Source organism: Eriocheir sinensis, chromosome 45 (genome assembly GCF_024679095.1).
Source record: "Eriocheir sinensis breed Jianghai 21 chromosome 45, ASM2467909v1, whole genome shotgun sequence".
NCBI lineage: Eukaryota > Metazoa > Arthropoda > Malacostraca > Decapoda > Varunidae > Eriocheir > Eriocheir sinensis.
This window is the reverse complement of record NC_066553.1, coordinates 6,807,266-6,824,660: the sequence shown is the minus strand read 5'-3', so window position 1 is coordinate 6,824,660 and position 17,395 is coordinate 6,807,266. Positions and strand designations below refer to the sequence as shown.

Sequence of the window (17,395 nt, the reverse complement as noted above, 5' to 3'; positions counted from 1 at the left end):
GGGGAAGATATGGCAGTTTTTCAGCATAATGGCTCAGAAGATTCGAGCTTAAGGCCACGACCGAGAACCTAGGGGCTCATAACGGCTAAACCGAAGTGAAGAGCCAGTGGCCTGTGGTGTTCTAGTGTAAGGAGGGAACGGGCGAACTAGCAATTACCCGGAGCAGTGGTTCACAGGGCCAAACCACCGATCCTCGACTCATCGTTAGCTTAGTAGCCTGCGGCAGTGAAGCGAGGCTAAGTTTTCACTGCCAGGCAACTCTTCGCTAGCTACCTCTGGACTCCTACACCAAGAACTTCTCCACCTTCCACTAACCACCGTTTGTCACGATGACACATGTGCGCACTTCCACGCCAACACCTCCCACAGTGAAATCGTAAGCCGACAACGCTCTCGAATGGTAGTTGTATAGTTATATATTTGTGATAGTTCAATGCGTTTTGTGTTTTGACTTTCCCACGGTGACCATACTACAGTCTTGTACTTAACGTATTATCACCCCTTATTTCCTACTAAGGTTTAGCTAGTATCAGTACGAACCAGATCCGAATTTCCATTGATGTATTAAGGCATTGATGTGACGTTAAACGAGAAAGAGAAGAGGTAATGTGTCTGTTTCAGAAAGACCATGGCCGACTGTAGTAGTGATAAGAGTGGCCGAAGAAGTACCAGTTATTAGAGAACTAGCAGGACTTGTGCTAAAAATAGTGGTAAAAGAAGTAGCATAAAGTGATGGCAGCAGTAATTAGTAATTATAGAAATATTGATAAAGATAGTAGCAGAAGTAGTGATATAGGCAGCAGCAGACGTAGTAGAGATACTATCACTTTTGACCTCCTGCTACCCCTGCCTTACCCTTCCTCTCTCCCTGCCTTGACTTTCTCTCCTTCTCTTTGAGTTGTGTCCCATCGTCAGGAGCCTTGTTACCTTTTCAACCAATCATTTAAAACCCAAATTTTCACAACCATTATCATATTCCTCCCTTTATCTCTCTGCCTTGACCCATGTTCCATCGCAGGAGTATGGGCAGGGGGGAGCGAGAGCCCGTCGAACACCGGGGGGAGCGGGAGCTCGTCAAACACGTTAACAACTGCATGGAGATCCTACAGGGTTTCCTGGACTTCTACGAGATGATGCGGCAAAAGGTTTGTGTGGCGGGCGGAGTGTCGGTGTGTGGGTGTACTTATACAGTTGTGGTATACAGGGTTTGAACTACAATCATCCGGTGTTGTCCCAGTGTCTTTACTGTCCAGTCTTGTGTGTGTGCATTCTTTGACAGGTAGAGCTGAAATTAGCTGCTATTGGACCCATTAGACTATAATACTATTGAAATTTGTCTTCTAGCATATGTGCAAAATTAACGGTACATGTTTGATCAAACTATTAACTTATTGATTTGTTAGACTATAATACCATAGAAATTCCTCTCCTAACACCTGTACATAAATTAACTTATTTGATTTGTTAGGTCCTCTTCCCCCCAGCGGGACAAGCACCTGCTGAGCCTGGGTCGGCGTGTCAATGAGGCGGACGCCTCCGTCAGGACTATAACATCTAGAACTGCTACACCTTCAACAAACCACCGCTACTGAAACGCTGACACATGTGCGCTGACATCCACGCGAACACCTCCAACGGTGAAATCGTAGGCCGACAACGACTCTTCGTATTTTAGTTTAATAGGTTCACTTAAATGTTCTCGGCAAATACATCGATGAGTCACACAGAAGAGTTTGAGTGAAAAGACAAGCGTTTGTGCGCAGGTGTGTGTGTGTGTGTGTGTGTGTGTGTGTGTGTGTGTGTGTGTGTGTGTGTGTGTGTGTGTGATCAATGTGGTAATGCTTCACACACACACAAAGTGATAATCTCAGACCTCGCGTAATGTTCAAAATAAAGTGTTAGTGATGCCCATCTTCTTTCTATCCCTCTCATAAGTGTGGAACCACTGCCGTGTATTTCATTATTCAAGCTCCAGTAATCTTTTGATTGTTATTTCTTTAGTTATATTGATTGGGTTACAATGTTTTTGGTAAGTGAATATGCCAAATAATTCAATGGTATGACCTACTCATAACAAACCTTCTGTCTGCACTCATAGAAACATGATTCTCCCATGAACGTGTAACCAAAATCAATCTAATGCAGAGAGTTCAAGAAGGAAATCCCCGTCAATTCTAGCAATCATTGTCATTGTTAGAATGGAAATACAGATTCATACAACTCGCCTAATATTGAATTGTAACCTTTAGACAACGTAATATGATAACCACCCACCCACCACCTTGAAGCAACTTGGCTAGCCATGCTCGTTGATGCCTCTCCTCCAGCCGCTACACAACTTACTCCCCCCCCCCCCCCTCCCTTCCTCTTTAATCCCCCTCCCCCGTAACTCTACGGGTTGAAACGACCCTTAGTTATGTGTGATTGCCTCCATCCAATCAGCTCGCGACTATGCATCTTTTCAAACGTGTAAAGCTACTCTAGCACATTAATAAAAATAAATATCCATACTCACCCCAGGAGTGTACAACTCTGCGTCCTGCTGGGCGCCCGTTCCTGAGACCTAAAGATCCAACGACAGCGTGGGAGTGGGCACAAGAAGACCTGTGAAAAAGATAGGTAAATATTTCAAATGGAGGTTATGTTCTTGGTATATGATTTATGTAAATATTACAAGAATTATGAAGAGATAAGAGCTACAACAATAGACTTTACGGAGGAAATAAATCATATACACATCATTACTTCATGTACAATATATTCAAGCAGTCCATTTTATTTCCTTCTATTCTCATTAACGGTAAATGCAAATTAGTCAGTGCAAATTACTGTTTTTCCATGTCCGTTCTTAAATGGTGTCTGACACAACCAAGGTGAAAGTAAAGAGAATGGAAATAAAGATGAGAGTGAAGTGGAAGGAGAAATTAAAAGAAAGGTGGATGCGGAGACAAAAAGGAAAAATTAAACTCAAACGAGGAACGTAAGAGGGAGAGAGCAAAAAAAAAAAAAAATAGGATGGCAGGAGAAATTTGAAAAGGAGAAACCAAAAATAGAAAACATACATGAGCACAATGAGCAGATGAAGAAAAATTATCGAGGAGACAGGAAACGCTTGTGTCGTTTACTTGACAGGCACCGCATATATCATGTTTTGCTCTTACCTCACGGAAGCCACGAGTAACACACACACACACACACACACACACACACACACACGACATTTCTTACCTCTATTTCTCTTCTTGTTCGCCTACTAAATTAAGGAGCCGTTAAATTATAGCGATGTCCTTATAATTATTAGGTTAGGATCGGTGAGCAGGAGCGACTTTGGGGTGACACGCCCGTACAGACAGAGTTGACGTTATCGGACTATGCGAGTCGATTCACTCTTTTTGTTGCCCTTGAGCCGTCTCCTTTGATGTAAAAAAAAAGTTCATTGCCATGATTTAATGCCTCACTCATTTAATCAATCGAAAGGTTCACCCCCCAGCCTATAGTTCTATGGGTAAGCGCTTAATCTGCACCACCCCGGTCACTCTCCATATAAGAAAAAAGGGTTTTGGGGTCCTGCATCATATATATCCTTTCCTGCACCCACCTTTTCTTATTTTCCTCACGCACGCTACTGGCTAGACAGACACGCACACTTCGATCATGGCTCTTCCTTGCACTCACACACAAACAAGGCCCTGTACAGGCTATAGTACGTACCAACTCCAGTTTCTCGGTTGTTTACTACTCGTAACTTTCAACTTTACTCAACAGATACAATTTTACTGACTAAATTTCAGTTTTGATAAACGGTAGACTTTTCCAAAAATGTTCAATCATTATTTTTCTCACTGTTGTTACATGGTGTAGTAACTCAACAAGTTCATGATAAAAGGTTTCTCTTCTAAGGGCCACAGCCAGTGGGGCAGGCGAATTTATTTTGAGTGGCTGCCGTGATACTTGACTACTGCTAGGCGCATGTTGCCCCCTGGTGCGCCTCTTAACCTAAGTCTCTGGTTAGAGTTGACAGAAAATCTGGAGCATGTAGGTAATCTTCCGCCACTCGGCAATGGTTGAAAATTGTTTGTTATGTGGTGGAACTCAAACTCGAGTCCTTGTGATCACCAAATCCGAGCACTGACCACTAGGCCACCGCCTTCCCAAAATAAGTACATATAGAAATGATAAATGAACATTATAAAAAATGATAAAGACTATTAAATATTTTTATCAACCTACACGCGATATTCTGTTAAATATGCATTACATATTGAGCTACCCAACATAATTTTTTGCTTCTAAATGGGACTGTACATCGCCACCTTTCATAAACAGATAACTTTGACCTTTATAAAATCTATGATGAATACATTTTATGAGCAAATTTAACTACTTAAACCATACTTATCCAACATTAAAACTACATGAACATAGCTTCCTTTAGTAATATTCACATTTATTATTAACATATGTAAATATAAAAAGTTCCATTCATTTGGGGAGGCGGTGACTGACTGGACAGCGTGACAGCCGCGGCGCCGCGTTCAGGACGACGCGGGTTCGCACCCCGCCCGGTACCACAAGCTGGGATTTTTTCAGTCTCTGCCGAGTGGCCTAAGACTACCCACATGCTGTTCAGAAGACCACCTATCAACCCGGACTCCAGATACTCTCTCTAAAACAGACGGTCATTGATGAGCTCCGGGGGACAGTATGAGACAAGCATGAAGGCGCCACTATAAACTCTTCCCTGCGCCACAACGGGCTGGGGCCGACAATCAGGCACCACCAAAAAAGTCTACCGGTTACATACGCGGAGACGTAAAAAAAAAGAAAATAATAAAATAATAATAACAAATAAATACAAATATTTGTAGTGCTTGATGTAGTAATGCAAATCTCTTTTATCCCCGGCTCCCTACAATAATTCTTTTCAATAAATACCTAATTTGCTATTGTTCTCAGTCATGGAATTTTGTACCTACTGAAATAAAATGCCTCATGAACACTTACTGATTAATTTCAATAAAAAGTTATTGATTACGTATACATTTCTTGTCAAAAACACATAATGTTGTAGTTTTTCATACATGTATGTTTAATCTTAAGGAATGTATGTTTGTGGAAAGTTTTTGTAAACATGCATGTGCATTTTCATTTTTCCATGTATGTGTATCCATGTGCATACTATATAATTAGTTTACACTGTAGTTATATATCACGTAATGTTTCTTTTTTTTTTCTTCGCTATATATATATATATATATATATATATATATATATATATATATATATATATATATATATATATATATATATATATATATATATATATATATGTAAGTGCTTATAGTCTACTACCTTTAAACAACTACAGAAAAAAACAACTGCCAATAGAAGAGCGTCGGCTCGACAAGCCGTGCTTACATAATATTATTTGTGCGTTTTATTCTCCAATAAACTTTACGCTGCCTAAACAAACTCAATGGTGTATTTTTTAAACTCCGTGAATGTGAGGCAGCACTGCCGGCCCCTCGGCGTGAATCAAAAGGATATGCAACACCCTTCATTACTTTCCTTTACAAAAGGCTGGGAGGGCAATACTATAGTGTTGAATTCAAGTCATTCATAAACTTTCCTGCAAAAATATACGAGACAAGAAAGCATAGCTTACCTTGCCTTAGCTCTTCCAAAATGAAGACATTAAACTACTCCTGGCGCCCTAATTTCCTTTCTTTTCTGCTTATAAATATGATGTAAAGGTAAGTGAAATGATGCTTCCAGTGATATGTGAGCCAAGATATCCAAGAAGCAGTCCTGTATACGAGCTTTAGTTATGTTTTTAACAAAGACGGGATGTGACCACACAGAAACAGACACTGTATTTACACGGACTGTCTATGTATGTGAGATCGCACACATGGACACTACAAAAGTAGTCTATCTATGTCTGTGTGATCGCATTCTGTCTGTGGACGGGACTTGGCATTCGAAAACACGACAAACCATTCGCATATACGTTTCTGGGTTACTAAGTATCAACATTTACGCAAGAACCCATGTGCATCATAAAGGTGGTACTGTCAAGGTCAGGTGACGACGCAGAGGAAGCTGGAGACATATCAATGCTTCGTGTTTGCTGATATGAACATGACATTAAAAAATAATACATTTTTTTTAGTCAAATAGCAAAATAAAAATATATACTTGCTACTGATATTTTATTGGACGTGTAACAACAACTACAAGATATTAAACTGAAGTAAAGGAAATAACGCTACGAGTAATGCTGAGGATATTGCAGTTCCTATTTTCTGTTGACTACATGTACGTAGGAACCAAGAGAGCCACATATAAAAATAAGATGCAGAAAGTTTCATATGAATAATCACACCTAAAATAAATAAAATAATTCTTTCTGTAGTAAATTAGAAGTATAATAACGGGTGGGAGGCTGAGGTAGTGGGGGTGAAATGTTGTAATGGAAGCTGGGGAAATATCTTTACTATCGCTGTTCAGAGCACCCACGGTCGGGGAAGGGGGGGAGGATTGCAAAAGGGAATAGGTAAAAATATTCTCACTGTCTCGTTATCCCTATCGTCCGGGGGGGTAAGAGAGCGTCGTGCTGCTCCGCCACACGCCCGCGGGGACCTCTCGGGCAGCTGCCGCGCCACTCCCACGAGACTAGAAACTTGCTGCGTTCTTTTATCTTTAGTGTGACTCGAGTACGCCAGCCTTCGTTAAGCATGTGCTGGTGACTGGGGGGTAGTGAGGAGAGAAGGGAGTGGCATCTACTTAATGAAAAAATTATGAAAAATATACCATTCATGGATTCATGGATTCCTGGTATTTTTTTATAAGCCTGTAATACTGTACGATTTGTTCAACGCACCAAACGGCTCAGTGATTCAACACAAATTTATAATTCACCAAAAAATATACACACTTTCTCCATGTATTTGCTTACTAACCCCGCATCGTTTCCTCTTTTGATGTAAATATTTCACTCATGCAGGGTCGGTGGGAACCCTTCATTGCACCTCCACTGCCGCTGTTCACCTCCCACTCAACCCCCCAAGCGTGTACCTGGCCATCCTCCTCGTGCTGAATGAGTTCAATTGGCGCAGCGATAAAGTGGCAAAGGGTCACTGAGGACGTGCGCCGAGCCTCTCATTGCTGCATTTCTAGCCACTATCCGCTTAGTCCGCCGGGAAGGTGCGATCGCCAGCTGTGTTGGAATCAAGACTGCAACCCCTAGTCCTTTTCCTCTGTTTCCTCCTCTCCTCTTCTCCTGTCACTACCCGATTGATCCAGCATGCTGAAACCCCCCGCCTTGAATCGCGATCAGCAATGTACCACACATGCTAGTCCTCCTCTGCTGCTTACTCCTCTATCCACTTTGATCTCTCAAGATATTATAGTGCCAAAGCTTATAGTCTTCCAAATATGTTGAGGCCGGTCTGGCGTAGGCTCCCGCGGGTCCTTTCCTCCCCTCTGCTCTGCCACACATTCCCAACACCTATCTCTTCCTCTCATATGTAAGCTATAGGTAACATATGAGAGGAAAAAATAAGTGTTGGAACTGTGTGGCAGGGCAGAGAAGAGAAATGGACCCGCGGGAGCCAACGCAAAAACGGACTCGACAATTTGGTTTCACTATAGGTTGTTCCCATCAATACACCACGCTAGTTTCTCCTCTTGCAGCCGCTTCTCCTCAGCCGCTAGGTACTATTGCTACTATTGCTTGATCCGCCGGAATGCAGAGTCCTCGCCTATTATAGGACTAAATATTTCACCGCATTAATCCTCTGCTTCTTTTCATTTTCATTTCCATTATTTCATTCTTGTATATTCTTCTCCTCCTCCTCCTCCTCATCCTCCTCATCTTATCTCTCCATGCGCTCGTCATTCTTTCCATTCACTTCCATGATTTTTTTATCTTTTGTTTTTCCGTGTCTTTTCTATTTTCCTTCTTTTTAGCTTGCATCAATTCATTTACCAACTTTAATATTTCTTGTGTTTAACCTAGCATTGCGCCGCGCTATTTCTCTTCCTCCTCCTTCTCCTCCTCCTCCTTACGCACATTTTACGTTTTATCCTTTTTCTTTTACTTCATATCAGTCTTCGTCTTCCCTTCCAGTGTTCTTACTTTACTATATTTCTTTTACTTCACTCACCACCGCCTGACACTTGTCCTTCTATCTTTCCTTTGTTGTTTTCCTCCTCGTCGTCCTTCTCCTGCTCCTCCTTTTCACCTTTGTTTCGCCGTCTGTTCCATCAGTTTCCACTACTACTTTTTGTACCCTGATACTCTTCCTATATTATTTTCTTCAAGTTTTTAATCAACACCGCTCACACTTGTCCTCCTCCTCTTCCAAATCCTCCTATTTGACGTCTTCTCCTTTGACTTGACCAACGTTCCCTTCTACTTCTCTGCTGTTATTTCTCTTATTTTATTTATTTCTGCTTTTTTTTTCACTGAGCTCTCCATCGCATCCATTTTATATGTAGGTTTATTTCCATAACTGTACTTCAACTTCTGTGTATGCAGTGACACACACACACACACACACACACACACACACACACACACACACACACCGCTCCGATAGCTCAATCGGTTAGAGCGCCGCGCTGCAAGGCTTAACGGCCAACCAGGCGCCGGTTCGAGCCCCGCTGAGGCCGGATTCTTTCTGTTGACTAGGAGTGGTTACTGTCCCCCCTTGAGGAAGGGGAATGAGGTGTGTGGTGTGTGAGGTCCTGGCAGTTCCTCTGAGATCGACAAAATGAGCACTTGCTCACGTCGTGAGGGTACCAGCTTGCGAAAGCGAGTCCAACTCGTGATCAGGCCGTGGTGAATTACATACAGAAACCTTCCCAACCATCGTCTCCCAGTTGAAGAGTTATTCCTCCTCCCACGCTTTTCTCCAGCCTGATGAGCATGTGACCTGAGTGACCTTTTGACACTGCTCTACTAGCTCCCCGCCAATGACTCACTTGACCCGCAGATTGATCAGGGAATAGTTTTTTTTTTTTATTAAATCACCTCGTAGTCTGTCTTTTCAAGGAGTGAAGTTTGGCGTTATAAGAATTGATGTATATGGAAGGTTTCTGATTTATTAAATTATTTTGGACATTCTTCTCTGTACGAGTCCAAGGGATTGTCATGCCCTGGCTGTTTTAAGAGCTAAAAATATGAACAGCATAATCAGGGTGGGGTTCAATCAGTGCCAGATGCATTTAAGGATAACTTCTGTGCTCCAGCTAATCCACTCAACAACCCTGTTGGCGCGGCTCCTCGTGCTAATACATGTGATTCTTGGAGAAGGGTGTAGGTCAGAGCCTTCACGCATACTCAAAACCATTTCGCAGCTGGAATGACCAAATGCATAATTACTTAAGGGTTATATTTTTTTCTATCTTTAGGATGCTACATTTGTTGTTACTGCACTATATTATTGAACTGCTGCTCCTGTAGACCGTTCAATTCTCCCTGTAATGCCTCCAAATCATTGTCTAATCAAATTAATTGCACAATTTTTGTGTCATCAGAAATTTCTGATATCGCTAGATATATATATTTTGAAGAGATTAGTAAGACACGATGTACCCTTAATGAGCCCATGTTGGGAGCCACTGATCAGACTGTTTCTCCAGAATATTCTAGATTTAGTAACAATTGGTTTCCGACTTATATCAAACCGTATTATTACCACGGCAACGATCATCTGATGACGAGCCGGCATGAAACCTGAAACGTGCTTATGCGTTATCCTGGGGGACCCGGGTTCGAGTCCCGCCAGCCGCTACAAGCTGACAATTTTCAGTCATCGCCGAGTGTCCGAAGACTACCCACATGATGTCATGACAACCGTCTATCAGCACTGATTCTGGATTCTCTCTTAATTAAGAGGATCAAAAATTAATTCCAGCGGACACTATGAGCCAAGCAAGATGGTACCACTTTAAACACCTGCCTGCGCCATAACGGGCTGGGGCCGACCACCAGGCCCCAACCAGCGAGCCTACCGGCGCCATAAGTGCATAAGAGTATTCATACTCCTCTTCCACATCAGTAAACGTCGCCAGCAGTTAATGGCCTAAACGCTCTACTGCCGGATAATTAATGGTGTCGGAGAAACGCTTCGTTATTTTGCCTGACTGACTCAACAAGGCAGTAATGATAACAGAGTGAAGTGATGAGTGGAAGTCAAAAGGAGAGATAAAAGAGAAATAAGAGGCGGAAAATTTGCGGCAGGATAGCTACAGTTACGAGTAAAGCGAAGCGGGAAATGAGATACACAGACAGAAGTAATGATGAGAAACAGGGAAAGTGCCATAATAAATGTAGGAAAGAAAACTAGAGAACAAAGAATCACGACGAGTGAGAACGGAAGAAGACTTTGTGTAGGAGACAAAGGAGGAGATAATAAAGCCTGCTGCTAGACAGAAGGAAAGAAAAAAGACGAGGTGAAAAATCATAAAAAAAAAATTCAAAATTTATATAGTAGGTAGAAGTTTATAGCGAAACCAAATGTGAAAGGAATGATAAACAGGGTGAAGGAGCACTAAATGGGATCAGACATGAAAGACGAAAGGTTATTGGTGAATCTGTTGGACGCAGGAAGGTCAGATTAAGCCTTCAGTCACAATTATACTGATAATTCAGTATAAAGTCCGTTTCATCCCGTCTGTCCACTCGCGAACGTAGATGTGGCACCTGGGCATTATGAGTTTGTGATTGCGTGAAGATCAACTTTACATTTATACAAAAAAAACTCAAGCCCTCTTATATGAACCGCAAACATGCCGTTTTGTATCGATAATCTACCATACAAGCACACGAAAGAACGACTTCTATATCAAACAGTATAGTCTGATCGTACTCGAACGATTTATAGCCTTTCAGATACCCATATTTCATCTCATTCAGCCACATAGTGATATCTGGCTCTGCAAGTGTCTATACATAAGGAATTTTGATGTGTTGCATGTAGTAAATAACATGGGTAGCCTAATTTATGAAATAGCCTAGCATCGCACTCAACAGTTATTGTTTACTGTTTCATGTTATGTCGATTATTAATCATTATTTACATGCAGTATATCATTAAAATACCCTTTAAATGCACTTGCAGAGCCAGATGTCTTTTAAAATATCTGAAATGTGCTATACATCAATGAATTTGAAAAACCATAGATCGTTCGAGCACGATATGACAAAATTGTTTGATACAAGCTTGTCTTTTCGTGTGCTTGTGTGTTAGCTTATCGATGCAAACGACTGATTTTTTTTTATCCATAAACATTCAAATATATTATTGAAAAATAACCTTGAATGTCTATCACAACAATTGATTTTCACGTATTCACGAACTAGAAATGCGCCGGTGCCACAACCATCAAAATTCCCGCTTTGTTGGTGGACAGATGATGTGAAACAGACTATAGTAGAAGTAGTAGTAGGAGGAGGAGGAGGAGTATCATTATTAATATTATTACTATTCTCATGATTCTAATGGTATCATTATTATTATTAAGATTTATTGTACTTACTATTATAGTGATTGTAGCAGCAACAAATACAGTAATTTTTTTATGGTAGTGGTAATAGTAGAAGTAGTAGTGTTTTATAATTATATAGTCCGTTTCATTCCGTCTGTCCACTCGTTACCGTGGATGTGGCACCTGTGCATAGGTAGTTCGTGATTGCGTGAATATCATCTTTATATTTTCAGTGATATATTTGAATGTTTGTGTATACAAAAAAACAACTTCAAGCCCTCGTACATGAACCGCAAACATGCCGATTTGCATCGATAATCTACAAGCACACGAAAGTACAACTTGTATATCAAACAGTATAGGTAGTCTGATCATACTCGAACCCATATTTCATCTCAATCAGATAAAGAAAGTGACATCTGACTCTGCAAGTGTCTATAAGCTACATAAGGATTTTTTATGTATTGCAAGTAAACAGCATGGGTAGCCTAATATTCTAAATAGCCTAGCTTTCAAGTTATTTTTTTTACTTTTTCATGTTATTTCGATTATTAATCGCTATTTACATGCAGTAAATTATTAAGACACACTTTATTTGCATTTGCAGAGCTAGATGTCTTTTAATATACCTGAAATGAGCAATCAATAAATGAATTTTAAAAAACGTATATCGTTCGAGCATAATGTGACTTATTTGATACAAGATTCTCTTTTCGTGTGCTTTTATGTTAGATTATCGATGCAAATGACTGAGTTGTTATTTGTATACATAACCATCCAAATATAGTATTGAAAAATAAGCTTGAATGTCTATCACAACAGCTGAATTGCACGTATTCACGAACTAGAAATGCGCAGGTGCCAACTCTATCAAAATTCCCGCTTTGTTGGCGGACATATGAAATGAAACAGACTATAGTAGTAGTAGTAATAGTAGTAGTTGTTGTAGTAGTAGTAGTAGTAGTAGTAGTAGTAGTAGTAGTAGTAGTAGTAGCCTCGGTAGTATGAAGTAAAAGCAGCAATTTACCTACTTAGCCTAGCTTACCACATAACTTTATTAGGCTATACATTTTTTCTTGTAACTTTCTTCCTTCTCGTTGTAGCCAAATTAACATAACTCGTTACACAGGTAAGTACACACACACACACACACACACACACACACACACACACACACACACACACACACACACACACACACAGCAATAGTTTAAAAAATGTATAATATGCAATCAACGCCACAAAAAATGGTGACAAATTATAAATGTCAGTAAGATTTATAAATCATATACTTACCCCTCCGTGGTGTCATCAGGCAAGGTTGTGTGTCAGGCTCACAGGTGTGTGTGTTGGGAGCTTGGGACGTGGCCACGACGCACTTCACTGTCTCAAGAACCTTAGCGTTACTCAGTAGTGCACCGGCGTGTTCTGATGCGCGTATATTAACATCGCCAACAACTGTCGCAATGTATTAGAGTTCACTGATACAAGACAATCAATCAAGACAATCGAATCACCGTCCCCGGCAGTCACGTGACCTCAACACCGGGGAACGCGACCCACTGAGTGCTATCGCTGACTGCTGAGTGGCTGGCGGGTTGTCCGAGGCGGGGGGGTTAATGGCGTTCGGGTCACGTTCATGGGTAGGTTCAGATGCTTACAACATAAATGACCTCATCCGTTTGTTTATTTCATTCATCTATTTAATAGTATCTTAAATATATTGATTGATATATTATTGTATGGAGAAAAAAAAAAGGTCATATCTATGTGCAGGAAGGAACGACACACACACACACACACACACACACACACACACACATTTTTGGTTATTTTTTTAACGCCTGGTGCTGTGAGTGTTTTTTAACTCTAATTACAATCTGATGGTGTAGAGATAATTTAGAATGAACAGAGGTTATGCTTAGGCTAACCTTGCAGAACACATTTCATTATTTCTCAGCTGCTGTTACTCAAGGTTAACGGTATTGTATGAGACGCGAGGCCTTGTTCTGGTACCGTAATCTATGAATACGAAATCAGGCACGTATTATTCTGAAGTTGCTATCTTTCAGTTCACAATTTTTCAACTAACACGTTAGCTACTATGTCATTTTTTCTCTCTCTCTCTCTCTCTCTCTCTCTCTCTCTCTCTCTCTCTCTCTCTCTCTCCATCCGGTCAAAAAGAGTGGCAGGAAAACAGGCGAACGGGGAATGTTTGGTTGCATATGTACAGCGAGCGTCATAAGATAGGCACAAAGCATCTCAAATATGTTACTGAAGAACTACGAAAGACAATCAGTGTTTGAAGAGTGAACACAACGATTAAGAGGGAAAGACAACATCATATTTGTCAGTTTACAAAATAGAATAATGGTAATGCTGCACAAATCAATGCGTTTGGAAAGAGAGAGAGAGAGAGAGAGAGAGAGAGAGAGAGAGAGAGAGAGAGAGAGAGAGAGAGATCACTATAAAAGGGAGATAATGAAGTAGAGGTGGAGAGAGTGGAATCGTACGGTGGATGGAGTGGAGAAAAGGGAGATAATGAAGTAGAGGTGGAGAGTGGAATCGTACGGTGGATGGAGTGGATAAAAGGGAGATAATGAAGTAGAGGTGGAGAAGATGGAATCGTACGGTGGATGGAGTGGATAAAAGGGAGATAATGAAGTAGAGGTGGAGAAGATGGAATCGTACGGTGGACGGAGTGGATAAAAGGGAGATACTGTTATAGGAGCATCGCCACAATACACGAACTCACCTTAAAATTGCGAGCTTGTAATTTTGCCACAGCGCATCACGTCACAGTTTCCGGGAGCAAGGCAGGCGGTCACGTGGCGGATGTTGTCGTGGCCCAAACATTCCTGAGAAGTGAGCGCAATTTGGCGCCGCCTGTACACTCGCTAAGCGGGATCGGAATTTCAATTAAGTCTGCGACGGAGAGTTTATTAAGGTCCAGGCGACGGTGCGGCTCACAAACCTGCATTTTCTTGTGATACGAAAGGCATCCAGAAACACGAGGATTGTCTGGGTATATCTTGTAGAGCATCATACCGGTCCAAATACGCGGAAGCAGTGGCTGGGCGCACAAAGAGCATCAAAAACAAATCCCGTACCCTCTTGGAGTTCCCTGGTCGAAGAGAAACGAAATCGCTATATATATATAGATATATATATATATATATATATATATATATATATATATATATATATATATAGATATATATATATATATATATATATATAAAATCACAATGAGTACCGTATACGTCAATACTGTAAGTTACTTTAGTTTTCCACCTTATTATTGAAGGTAGTGGCTGTGACAACAAGTGGTAATTTTTTTTTACGACAAAGGAGACAGCTCAAGGGCACAAAAAAAGGAAACAATAATAAAAAAATAAAAAAAAGCCCGTTACTCGCTGCTCCTATAAAAAGAATCAAAAGAGGTGGCCGAAAGAGAGGTCAGTTTCGGAAGGAGAGTTGTCCTGATAGTATTGATCACCGATATTTATCTACTGAAGGGAAACAAAACGAAAGCAAAGGCTGTAAGATAATAAACCCCAAAATGAGCAGTGATATAAAATAATAGATACACGACTGATTGATTTGGGAACAAGCGGGAAAAGGAAAATTTGTGCCACTGAATGTATCTTTACAAAGAAGACTAATTCTTTCATGGTGGTTTACCTGTGATCTCTCTCTCTCTCTCTCTCTCTCTCTCTCTCTCTCTCTCTCCTCCCCCTGCCTCCATTCCCTCCTTTCCCTCCATCTACTTCCACCATATAATTTTTCTATAGCGCCTTTTCTCCTATAAACTTTTCCTCAATCCCTTTTCTAGTCTAGTAAAATGGAAGTTAATATCCTGAATGATTCCGGTCATAGTTCTCTTATCAAGTAAGATTAAGTAAAATGAAAGTACATCGTACAGCCTTTAAGTCATCAACATGATTACGAACCTGTTTAAGATCCCCCTCCTACACCCCCACCACTTACCCCCGCCCACACACACACAGAAGAGCTCCATTGTGTTGTGGTTAGCACGCTCGTCTCACAGCCAAGGAGTCTCGGGTTGAATTCCTAACGAAGTGGAGACATGTACGGTCCCCTTGCATCCGTTCCTCTCCTCCAACCAACAGTGAATGGGCACCGGGTGTCAGACTAGAGATCCATGAATAAGTAGCTCCAAGCATCAAACGAAGAAAGTATTTTAATAGCTGACGATCGTGAGTCATCATAAATCCAACGCACGACTAGACCATGTTGAGATATATTGTGCTTCTAAACAGTGGTAAAAGAGGAAGCAATGGATCTCCCACTATGATCTGAGAGGTGCTTTGAAGAGAGAGAGAGAGAGAGAGAGAGAGAGAGAGAGAGAGAGAGAGAGAGAGAGAGAGAGAGAGAGAGAGAGAGAGAGAGAAGAGACAAGAGATGACAAACATATCACAACACAAACAAGCACCAGTCAAACAGGAACACAAACAAGCACACAATAAGAATGGGGACGTGCAAGCCAACAAGGCGATACGGTGTGGCCGAGCAAAAGATATTCATGAGACAATCCATCAGGCGGCTGTATCGCGCACGTGACGAATGGACTGTTCCTGTGACTCTCTCTCTCTCTCTCTCTCTCTCTCTCTCTCTGTTTATCTATCTATCTCTCCATCCATCTACTCGTATCTATCTACCTCCCTATCTGTCTATCTATCTATTTATCTATCTGTCTCTCTAACTATCTATCGGAATTAAAATTTTTTTTTATTTATTTTTTTTTTATTTTTGTCCGTCCGAATATGACAACCGTTTTATGGAGAAACGAATAGTTTTTTAAGTTATTTTTTTTCTTTACGCAGCCTCAAAATAGCTCTAGCAATAGCTAAGGGGGGAGTGGGGAGCATATTTAAACTACTAACAACCGAACTTTTACGACGACGGGGGGGGGCCCTGACCCCCCCCTTAATAACCGGGGGGGGCGCCCCCCCTGGACCCCCCTCATGTATGATGTGACTTTCAGCGAGGAGGTATTTCGGTACACCTGCTGCTGCTGCAGCTCGCCGCGGGCCAGCCAGAAGGCGACAGCGCTAAACAAAACTTATCCCATATTTCAAGAGTAAAAAAGTCCTTGAATTGGATTTTCAAAGCGTTTTCATGACTCTGCTGCAAAGAAAAAAAATCCAAAATAAATAAATTATATATAATTATATATATTACGACTTTTAAGTTTTTTATTCCTCATAATGAATATAGGAAAAATAAAGGCAAAAGGCAAAAAACTCAAAATTTCTCCAAAAAAAAAAAAAAAAATGTGATATTCTGATTCTACGGACAAAAATACATAGAAAAATCTATATTAAAATTACTTTTAGCGCTGTACGCCAAACGGAAAAGACCCCTATCTATCTATCTATGTAACTATCTATCTGAAAATTTTGTGTTACTGAAAACTGTGCATCTATAAAGTAACCCATAGTTCACCGCTACGTGCTCCTCAACACACAACACATCCCCCTAATCTGGCAAGATTCTTTAGCTGACAAAGTTAATAAATTTTCGTAATGATATGATCAGAGTTTAAGCAGCCAAGTTAAAGGTGATCGGTGCTTACTTTCGTTGTGAAATGAGCTCCATTGTTATTTTATCAAAGTCTTTAGGTTTTTTTCAACTATGTAATCTTTGATATGTAAACACAAAACCCAGCGCACCTCACCCAGGCTAAGGACGACCGCTGCTCCGTCACGCACCACCAGTGTCCTCCGGGCAGTGCATTAATCAGTTCACTCGAAGAATGAATTATGGACGGTATGATATCAGCAATTAATGATCCAAGGAATATTAACGACGTAGGTCCAGGGAATCCCGAGGGTTTTTTTTTCTACCGGAGTGTGTGTGTGTGTGTGTGCGTGTG

General features: G+C 41.0%; 1 long non-coding RNA gene across 1 annotated transcript; it reads left to right on the top strand.

Annotated features, from left to right (window-relative positions):
* The first annotated feature begins 213 nt into the window (after positions 1-213).
* LOC126980810 (uncharacterized) lies at positions 214-1,909 on the top strand. Its single transcript, XR_007733605.1, has 3 exons — positions 214-376; positions 1,019-1,145; positions 1,469-1,909. It is a non-coding gene; the product is annotated as an uncharacterized LOC126980810 (long non-coding RNA).
* Positions 1,910-17,395: the final 15,486 nt, after the last annotated feature.